At 48.3% G+C, this 11,005-nt stretch overlaps 1 pseudogene; it reads left to right on the top strand.

Moving 5' to 3' along the window:
- The first annotated feature begins 20 nt into the window (after positions 1-20).
- LOC119242325 (lysine--tRNA ligase-like) lies at positions 21-6,714 on the top strand (annotated as a pseudogene).
- The last annotated feature ends 4,291 nt before the right edge of the window (positions 6,715-11,005 follow it).

Raw genomic sequence — 11,005 nt, 5'->3', positions numbered from 1 at the left:
GACACACACACACACACACATCAAGAGTTGAATGAGTTTAATACCAATCCTGCTTTACCAAGATGTATTTTTAAGCAAAAAAAGAAGCAAGGTACATAAGGGATAGTGCTGTGTGATCCTATTTCTGCGCCCACCCCTGCCCTGCCAAATGCAGAGCTGACTCTTGCACAATGGGAAGGTTAGGGGATTGAAAATCCTCATGTGATTTTTGATTCCCCCAAAACCTAACAAAGTTGTCCTTTGGTGGGCATGGGTGGTGGGGTATAAGGGTTGGTTTCTGGACCTTCTCTCCCCAAAATTTGCCTCTCCAAATCCGAGAGGCTTGAATGCTCAGGTTCACCAATAGACATGCAAACTTGGTTGACTCTGTGGGAAATCACAGATATGAGTTGTATCAGGGTCAGTTGTATCTACTGAAAAAGATCCACTATGTGGGGACCCCCACAGTTCAAACCCATGTTGTCTGAGAGGCAGCTGCGCACATGATTTGCAACCTGATGAGCACACAGACTCTCCAGAGCAGTTGACTATGGCAAGTCAGGACTAGAGTCCAGGGTAGAGGACACACAACTTCGTCAGTACTTTTCTATGTTTTTGAACTTTTTAACTGTGTATTTATCCTTTTTGTAATAAAAATGAGTATAATAAAAGCCGTCAATGTGCTGCCCACCGCCTTTTCTATGGCCATACCACTTCACTGTGCTCCTGACTTCTCCCAAAGCCAGCAGTGTCTCACCTGGGCCAGACACTTCCTCCCAAAGGTCACTCTGTGGCAGACCAGAGAGTGGCAGGGAATGTGCAGCCCCTAGGCAGCCCCCCATCACTGGCCAGTGAGAGTGGCCCCTCACTCATGGCTGCAACTCTTGGGCCGCAAGTTCACGAGTTCTACTCTAGACATTCTGCCTATAGTTTCCCAATCAGCAGCTGGCAACACATGCCTGGTGACTGTCTATCCTCCTTGTCAGTGTCTCTGCAGCAATTACATAAATTACATGAAAACTGATGCCTCTGTGGACATTTCTGCAGATTGTGTCCACTGCTTTCTCCTGTGTCATTTCTCCCATGGTCATTAAATGCCTCTAGAGAAGAAAGCACTGATGGGAGAGATGACTTTGGGTCATCTGAGTAATCTACCAGAAATCCTGGCTTGTTTCTACCAGATCTTGCTCTGGAACGTGAGTCCTGGCCATAGATATCCAGGCAGTGTTGGGAGGTGACACCCTCTTGCCTGGGTAGGACACCAACACATGCACTGAGCCACAAGCTCCCTTTCTCAAATTACCTTGGGAAGGAGTCATTCCAGAGAAGGGGGCATCAGGAGTTGGCTGTGGTCAGGGAAGGACTGGGTTCATTTTGTGACCAAGTTAAGCCAAAGTTGATCCTCATTTGGAGATACCCTGCCTCCAACAAAGCCTGTCCTGTGATTTATTAAAACTGAGTTTAAAGCTCTATCGTAAGCACCTGGATGGTATATCAAGAAGTACAATTATAATCCAAGAGTGGGCGAGGAAGAGAGCACAGAGAGTTCTTGAGTCCCAGGGATGAGAAAAGGAACAAAAAAGACCCAGAAAAGCAGTTCTCAGTCTTACCTGGGCTTCAGAATCAGCATCTGCTTTTAAATGCAGATTCTGGCTCCCCGCCCTATATGGGATGTCTACCCTGCTGGGAAGGGGCCCAGAAATCTGCATTCTTGAAAAAACTGCCTAAATTGGTGCAGCCACTATGAAAATAATATGGAGAGTCCTCAAAAAATTAAAAACTAAGACCTCCGTAGTGACACAGAGGTTAAAGTCTCAGTGCTGTCAAGCTATCGCCAGCCACTGTGGCCTGAGTTCCATCCCAGCCAGGGAGCTACCCACATGGTGCAGCAGACCTCTCCTATCTCACCCACTGCTCCCCTCAGCAGTGTACTTTAGTCAGTCTGCCTGTTCTGTCCCCACTCTGTCTCTAGTGAATTCTCTCGCTCCCCACACCTCTGGCATGTACCCCAGTTCTTGTATGCATAAATAAATAAAACAAATCTTTTTTTTTTGAAGATTTATTTTTATTTTTTTATTTTTTTATAATAAATTTTATATTTATATTCCCCATACAATTTCAACCCCCCCATTTTGACCCCAATCCCTCCCCTCCCTCCACCCACCCCCCAAAAGTGTCTCTGGTACATAAATTTTTGTTGATTTTGATTTTCACTTTCTTATAGTTATTCATTTTCCTGGTCCCTTATTTAAGTTTTCTAGATTCCTGCTATGAGTGAGACCATCCGGTATTTTTCTTTTTCTTTCTGGCTTATTTCGCTGAGCATGATCCCTTCCAGCGCCATCCATGTTGCTGCAAATTGCATGTATTTATCTTTTTTGAATGCTGAGTAATATTCCATGGTGTATATGTACCACATCTTCTTGATCCAGTCATCTATTTTTGGGCATTTGGGCTGTTTCCAAAGCTTAGCTATTGTAAACAGTGCTGCTATAAACATAGGGGTGCAGGTGTTCTTTGGAATTGATGTTTCTGTGTCCTTTGGGTAAATACCTAGGAGTGGAATTGCTGGATCCTGTGGAAGCTCTATGTTTAGTAGGTCCAGAAATCTCCACACAGCTCTCCATAGTGGTTGGACCAGTTTGCACTCCCGCCAGCAGTGCAGGAGAGTTCCTTTTTCTCCACAACCTCGCCAACATTTGTTGTTGCTAGTTTTTTTAATATGTGCCATTCTCACTAAAACAAATCTTTTTAAAAAATTAAAAGCTACCCTGCAATCCCACTTCTGGGTATTTACCTAAAGGAAATGAAAATACCACCTCAGAGGTATCTACACTCCCAAGTTCCTTATAGCTAAAGACATGGAAACAAACCAAGCAGCCATCAATGGACAAGTGGATAAAGAAATGTGGGGTGTGTGTGTGTGTGTGTGTGTGTGTGTGTGTGTGTGTGTTTGTGCATGTATGGAATGGAATGGAATATTACTCAGCATAAAAAGGAATAAAATCTTCCATTTATGACAACATGGATAGACTTTGAGGGCATCCAGATGGAGACTTCTGCCTCCAGACTCCTTGCCCAGGGGCAGAGTCCACTAGTGAGCACAGTTCTGATTCCAGATAGCTGTGGCAAGATAAAGACATCATAAAGTTTTATACTTGTTCAAGGCTTTCAAACTTCTCAGAACTTTATCTTTTTCTTTCCCCTCCTCTTGGAAAACTCCTCTTTTTCTGCTCCTCTGGACTTTTTCACTTCTGCACTGCCTCCCCAGCCAGCTCTCCTACTGGGTTCAACAAGTCTCCATCCAGGGCTCTCAGCAGACAGTGTCCAGGGGAGTCGCTATCCAGGTGTCCCCTTCAGCAGATCAGTTCTTTCAGAAAGGCCACCGCTCCTCTCTTCTCCATCCCTGCTTCCTTCTCAGAAGACCTGCTGGGAGGGGCTGGTTTTGTTTCCAGAATGGTCCTAGTTTAGTTCTAGGTCTTAGCCTTGCAAAGCTATTTATTGCAAAGAATTCCAAGAGCTCTTTCTCCAACTTGACCTCTTTATTAAACGGTAATGAACTAGCTTCCCAGAATTGCAGGCGTGCCCATTTCCAGAAAACCCCTTCAGAAGTCATGAAGTTTGAAGGTCTCCCTGAAAGCTGTGTGCCCAAGTCTCTCAACCCTGCATTCTGCCAGAGACGCACGCCAATCTCTGGGGAGATTATTCTGTTATTGACCACACAAGCGTATGTAGTCTCTTTCCTGGAATGCTCAGGCCAAACAGGACAATGTGGAGACCCAGGCTCACCCACCCACCCCTCCTGCCTGGGCTCCTATGCAATTCCACCTCCACTTCATTTTTGAGTGGCCAAAACAGATCTGCAATTTTAGAGAAGACTTTTGCCACTACCTTTCTCTGGAATCCTCATAATTTTCCTCCTGACTCCCTAACTTCTACATCACATGCCTCCCATCAGCATGCTGTGAGTGTGACCTGGTCACACTGTCACCCAGGGACCCCTATCTGACAGTCACCCGAGGTAACCTCTCAGGAGGTTTCCTGAGAAACGGGAAACCTCTCAGGAGGTTTCCTGAGAACGGGAAAAGCAATCAGTGGTTTGTTCTTGTGTTTATATGGAAGTGATTGCAACTCCCTTCTGGAATTGCTGCTTTGAAATTTTGCCAGCCCTTGAAGCCTCGATAGGCACCCCATCTTATATACCAGGTCAGTGTTTGCTCTCCGCTTTGATAGCCTACCCAAATCGCCCAGTTGTTTTGGCTCTAGGACGGAGCCTGCAGCAAGCCAAGTTCGAGTCCTTCTGCAGGGTAGCAGGCAGGGCAAGACACTAAGAGGCCCAGAGACAGGACAGGCACAGCAGGAATCCCACCAGGCTCTGAACCTTGTCTCCACCACGTACTGGCTATGTGACCTTGAAAAAGTCACCTCCCCCACTGAACCTGTTTTTGAGGATGAAAGGGGAAGAAGAAAAACCCCAATGAGTGATTGATTGCCTCTCACCTGTGAGAAGGCCATTCTTCAACAAATGTTGGAGAGTACTGGGGAGCAGGGTCCTTATGCGTGGTGGGCGGGCACGTAAATTGGTGCAGCCGCTGTAGAAAGCAATGTGGAGTCTTCACATGTTAAAAATAGAAATTCTATAAAATCCCTGTGTCTCACTTCTGGGCAATTTTCCCCCCACTGATGTGCCCTCATGTTTATTGCAGAATTATTTGCAGCAGCCAAGAGCTGGGAACAATCTATGTGCCCGTCGATGCACAGATAGACACAGCAGGTAAGTGCAGTAGATACACGCAATGTAGGTTATTCAGCTATTAAATAAAAAAGATGACTCTCCCCCCAGAAGGGTCGGGGCCTCCGACGGTGACCTGGAATTCGCGCTGCGAACCTCATCCCTTTCTGGTCTGGCAGGCGGGGAAGATGGCCACGGTGCACGGGCCGAGGAGAAAGTGGATGGCGGCGAGGCGAAACTGAGCAAAAATGAGATAAAGAGACGCTTGAAAGCTGAGAAGAAAGAAGCCAAGCAGAAAGAGCTCAGTGAGAAGAAACTAAGTCAGGCTGCAACCGCTGTCACCAACCACACCTCTGACAATGGAGTGGCTGCTGAGGAAGAGAGCCTGGAACCAAATCAATACTGCAAGATCCGCAGTTGAGCAGTCCACCAACTGAAAGTCAAAGGGGAAGACCTGTACCCACACAAATTCCATGTAGATATCTCGCTCACTCAGTTCCTCCAGGAATACAATCACCTGCAACCTGGAGATCACCTGACTGACATCACCTTAAAAGTGCCAGGTAGAATCCATGCCAAAAGAGCTTCTGGATGAAAGCTCGTCTTCTATGACCTTCGAGGAGAGGGGGGTCAAGTTGCAAGTCACGGCCAATTCCAGGAATTATAAATCAGAGGAAGAATTTATTCATATCAATAACAAACTGTGGCAGCGAGGAGACATAATTGGAGTCAGGGGAATCCTGGGAAAACGAAGAAGGGTAAGCTGAGCATCATTCCCTATGAGATCCTGCTGCTGTCTCCTTGCTTGCATATATTACATCATCTTCACTTTGGCCTCAAAGATAAGGAGACACGGTATCGTCAGAGATACTTGGATCTGAAAGACTTTGTGAGGCAGAAATTTATCATCTGCTCTAAGATCATCACATTTATAAGAAGTTTCTTGGATGAGTTGGGCTTCCTAGAGATTGAAACTCCCATGAGGAATGTCATCCCAGGAGGAGCCATGGCCAAGCCTTTTATCACCTACCACAATGAGCTGGATATGAATTTGTACATGAGAATTGCCCCAGAACTCTATCATAAGATGCTAGAAGCATCGACCAGATGCCAGATGATTGGTGGCATCGACCAGATTTATGAAATTGGACGCCAGTTCCGGAATGAAGGAATTGATTTGCCTCACAATCCTGAGTTCACCACCTATGAATTTTACATGGCCTATGCAGACTATCACGACCTCATGGAATTCACAGAGAAGATGATCTCAGGTATGGTGAAGCACATTACAGGTTGTTACAAGGCCACCTACCACTCAGATGGCCCAGAAGGCCCAGCCATTGAGATTAATTTCACTTCACCCTTCCAGAAAACAAGCATGGTAGAAGAGCTTGAGAAAGCCCTGGGTGTGAAACTGCTGGAAACATGCCTTTTTGAAACTGAAGAAACTCAGAAAGTTCTTGATATCTGTGTTGCAAAAGCTATTGCATGTCCACCACCTCACAGCACAGCCAGAATCCTTGGTAAGCTCTTTGGGGAGTTACTGGAAGTGAATTGCATCAATCCTATGTTTATCTGTGATCACCCGCAGATAACGAGCCTGTTGACTAAATGGCAACGTTTTAAAGAGGGTTCGACTGAGAGGTTTGAGCTGTTTGTCATGAAGAAGGAAATATTCAATGCCTACACTGAGCTGAATGATCCAGTGCGGCAGCACCAGCTTTTTGAAGAACAAGTCAAGGCCAAGGACACTGGCGATGATGAGGCCATGTTCGCAGATGAAAACTTCTGTACTGCCCTGAAATACAGGCTGCCCGCTACAAGTGGCTGGGGCATGGGCATCGACCGCCTCACCATGTTTCTCACAGACTCAAATAACATAAAAGAAGTACTTCTGTCTCCTGCCATGAAACAAGAAGGAGAACGTAGCAGCTACCAATTGATCTGAAAGTACCACCTCTGGCACATCTGTCTAGAAAAATCACAATTGCAAGTTGTAAAACTCAGGCACCTTTGCATTTCTGTTGAAGCTCAAGGCCTGCAAGGGATTCTTGTTTTTTTTTTTTAAAGATTTATTTATTTATTTATTTATTTATACAAGCACTGGGTACAGTCAGAAGCACGGGAGGGTGAGAGAATTCACCAGAGCCAGGCGGGGAGCAGAGCAGGCAGAAGGACCGAAGTACACTGTTGAGGGGAGCAGCAGGCGACAGGAGAGGTCTGTGCGCCATGTGGGACCCTCCTCCGATGGCCGGGGAGCAGCCGGGAATCAAACCAGCGCTGCAGAGGCTGCGGACAGCTTCACAACCAGCGCTCAACTGCTGCGCCATCGGGGAGGCCCTGCAAGGGATTCTTGTGAGTTGCTCTCCCTTTGCCTGGCGGTTCACTTCAGTTCACCCGCCAGGGAGAGAAGAGGAATAAAGGATTCCTTTTTATGTCTTGTTCCCAAATAAACAAACGAAAAAAGATGAAATCCTGTCATTTGCAACAATCTGGGTGGGTTTAGAAGGTATCAAGCTTAGTGAAATAAATCAGATGGAGAAAGACAAATACTATTTGAGTTTACTCCTATGTGTTATACAGGAAAAATCAAACAAATGATTTAAATAAAATGAAAAGAAACTTTTAGACAATAAGGCCAAATTAGCAAGAGCCGGGGTACAGGCCAGATGTGCAGGAGGGTGAGAAGATTCACCAGAGACAGAGCGGGGAACAGAACAGGCAGACTGATGAAATACACTGCTGAGGGGAGCAGCGGGCAAGACAGGAGAGGTCTGCTCACCATGTGGGTTGCTCTGAGGCCAGCGGGGATCGAACAGGCACTGAAGAGGCTGCGGACAGCTTCACAACGCTGCGTTCAACTGCTTGCGCCACCAGGGAGGCCCCAGAAAATGTGTTATTCTTTTCCTGATCCCCCTCTGCTTCTACCAGACCCAAACCAGGACACTGCCTACTTCTTGGGGTTGCTGCCCAGGGGTGGGGAAATCCTCTAACTTACCCCATGCTTCCTCTCGCCTCTCCCCCGACTCCCCTGCTTAGGTTCTCCTGGGAAACACACAGCGGGGTCAATTCCATTCACTCAGCTTTGGTAAAGGCAGGGCTGGGTTCTGTCCACCCTGCGTGTCCAGAGTATTGGACAGAAGGACTGAAGGACTGGATTCCTGGCTAGAACTCCAGAGACGTATGTGGAACGAAAGGATTGCAGACACTGTACGAAGATGTCAAAAGCAAGCAGGAAATTTCTTACTGGTCTTCCACACCCCTCTTGTCCCTCCCTGTTCCATGGGGGGTATAAATTAATAAATTCCTTCTCTAATCTCATCACTCCCATAATTCCTAATGCCTGTCCATTGTGTTTAGGATAAAGAAGATGCTTGTCATGTGCACTACACAGCAGTCGAGGGGATTCACCATGAGGCTTAGGGAACCCCAACCTCAGGCCCCCGCCTGTGCACTGCCCTTCTAGAGCTCTGTGCTTCATTTGGGAGCTTTGTGTTCTTTTCTTTTAAGAGTTTCCCCCCAGTTATGCAAGCATCAACCTGCAAAAAGCCAGATCTACCCCCCAAGTCTAGGGATGAAGAGGATGAGCTTGGGAGTCGGACCTGCTCAGACCCTGTCCTCACCACTCGTGAGCGCACCTCAGTTTCCCCATCTATAAAAAGGGACTAGTAATAGACCTGCCATAAAAGGGCTTTGTTAAGCGCTCATGCTGGCGAAACACTACAGAACAGTTCCTGGTGTGCTGTCAGCCCCAGTGTTAGCTGCTGAACGTGGTCCCACACAATCCAGCCCTGGCCGGCCTCCCCAGCAACATCACGTTCCTCCTACCTCTCCAGCTCTCTGCCCCCGCCTTGCTGGCTTTCTTCCAGCCCTTGACTATCCCTGCTGCCTCTTGCCAGGGCATATGCCATGCACTCTTCCTGGAATGCCTTTTCTATCCTGTTAGTCTAATTGTCTTTTTTTTCTCCCCTCCCATCAGGATCCCAGTAGGAAACACATGGCGGATGCACAGGAGTCAAGGAAAACACTTAAATGAAAATAGTGTGTAGAGAGATGTGGGGCAAGGTGCAGGGGCAAGCAAGGTGTGGTGAGGCACCCAACGCCAGCAATGGCAGGGAGCTGCTTCTAGCTTTAGACCTGGAGGACTGGGCAAGAACAACACTAAGAGCCCAGGCAGCTGCGAGACCCCATGGCGCTGGAGGAGAAATGTATAGCCAGGTAGCCAGGTAGGAGGAAGCAGAAGTCAGCATCTGGGGAGGGCAGCCAGAGGATCAGGAGGATTGAAAATGCAGTCCCTGGAGGTCTGAGCAGGGCGGAGGAGGATGGAAAATGACAAATTGCAGGCGTGGATGGGAAAGGAGAGAATAACCAGTAGGTTGTCCTTCAGCCCTAACACAAGGGTCGCTCTCTCTCTCTCTCTCTCTCTTTTTTAAAGATTTATTTATTTATTTATACAAGCACTGGGTACAGTCAGAAGCGCAGGACGGTGAGAGAATTCACCAGAGCCAGAGCGGGGAGCAGAGCAGGCAGAAGGACCGAAGTACACTGCTGAGGGGAGCAGCGGGTGTGGCAGGAGAGGTCTGTGCGCCATGTGGGACCCTCGCCGGCGGCTGGGGATCGAACTGGCACTGCAGAGGCTGCGGGCAGCTTTGCAGCCCAGCGCTCAACTGCTGCGCCACCAGGGAGGCCCAAGGGTCACTTTCTTTAAAGGAAGGTATAATTAATAATTTACAGGTAATCATTTTCTGCTTGATGTCTACCCTCTCCACTCAAACCTACGCTCTGATGGCAGAGACCACATCTGTCTGTTCCCTCTGGATCTCAGCATCTGGCACGGTGCAGAGGACATTAAAAAGTTTTGTTAAATGAATGAGCCGGGCCTCCCCGGTGGCGCAGTGGTTGAGCGCTGGGTTGTGAAGCTGCCCGCAGCCTCTGCAGTGCTGGTTCAATCCCCAGCTGCTCCCCGGCCACCAGAGGAGGGTCCCACATGGCGCACAGACCTCTCCTGCCGCCCGCTGCTCCCCTCAGCAGTGTACTTCGGTCCTTCTGCCTGCTCTGCTCCCCGCTCTGGCTCTGGTTAATTCTCTCACCCTCCCGCTCTTCTGACTGTACCCAGTGCTTGTATAAATAAATATATCTTAAAAAAAAAAAAGTTAAAAAAAAAATGAATGAGCCAATGAAGGAATAAATAGAAAGAACTCATCACCCAGAAAGGAAAGCAGATGGATAAGCAGTGAGTGTCAAAATTGGGGATGATGGCACTGCCTGTGGTTTAACATGCATGGCGTTCCGCAGGGGTCAGAGAAGGGCCACCCAGTCCTGCTTGGGAGGGAGAATGGAGGAAAGGCAGCGACCCGAGCAGTACATGGTGGCATCTGCAGACAGACTGGGACCTTCTGCCCCCAGCAGAAAGACTTTGTCTCCCAACCTGGGAGAGATACTGTGGCAGACACTGTAGTACCCCCACCCCTAGCGCTCACCCCTCCCTGCTCACTGGCTCCTCCATCCTCCATGCCCAGGCCCCAGAGGTCCTCCGCCTAAGGACTCCTTGGCCCATGCACAGGGCAGGTCCCGTGGTGACTGACGTGGAGGATGGACACCCACCCCCTGCCCTCGGCTGTGATGACTGGTTCCCATGGCAAGGTCACCAGGGGCTGCCTGCTTGATAAGACGTTCTTTCTGTTTCCCTTCCCTGCCCCTCTCTGGCATTTCCTGCCATCTCCTCCCACTCAAATCCATCTTAGGATTTACTACTGGGAGAATCCAACCCAATCCACAAAGAAGGAAAGAGAAGCCCACTCAGGAAGGAGTAGGTTGCATTAGTCAGCTCAGCCTACCATAAGGAAACACCACGGATGGAGCACTCCAACAATAGTCATTTATTTTCTCACAGTTTTGGTGCCTGGAAATTCGAGATCAAAGCATGGGCAGGGCTGCTTCTCCTGAGCCTCTCTCCTGGGCTCTGGGTGGCCCCTTCTCACCACCTCTTTTATCTGAGTTCACACTCCTGGTTTCACTCCCTTTTCTTAAGAGGATGGTGGTCCTACTGGATCAGGATCCACCTTTATGACTCATTTAATTTTATTAACTCTTTAAAGGCTCCATCTCCAAGTACAGTCACATTGGGGGTTAGGGCTTCCACAAATGAACCTGGGGGACACAAGTCAACCCATAATAAAGGGAACTGGAGAGAAGCATCCAGTTAAGTGTTCCTTAAGGTGGGCCTTGAGAGACAAGCCAGGTTGTCTGAGCCTAGTGCCCCAGGGCGAACAGTGGACCCGATCCTGGGAGTAG

This window comes from Talpa occidentalis, unplaced genomic scaffold (assembly GCF_014898055.3).
Source record: "Talpa occidentalis isolate TD23 unplaced genomic scaffold, MPIMG_talOcc4v2.1 talOcc4.12, whole genome shotgun sequence".
NCBI classification, from domain to species: Eukaryota; Metazoa; Chordata; class Mammalia; order Eulipotyphla; family Talpidae; genus Talpa; species Talpa occidentalis.
This window is presented reverse-complemented; position numbering and strand designations above follow the sequence as displayed.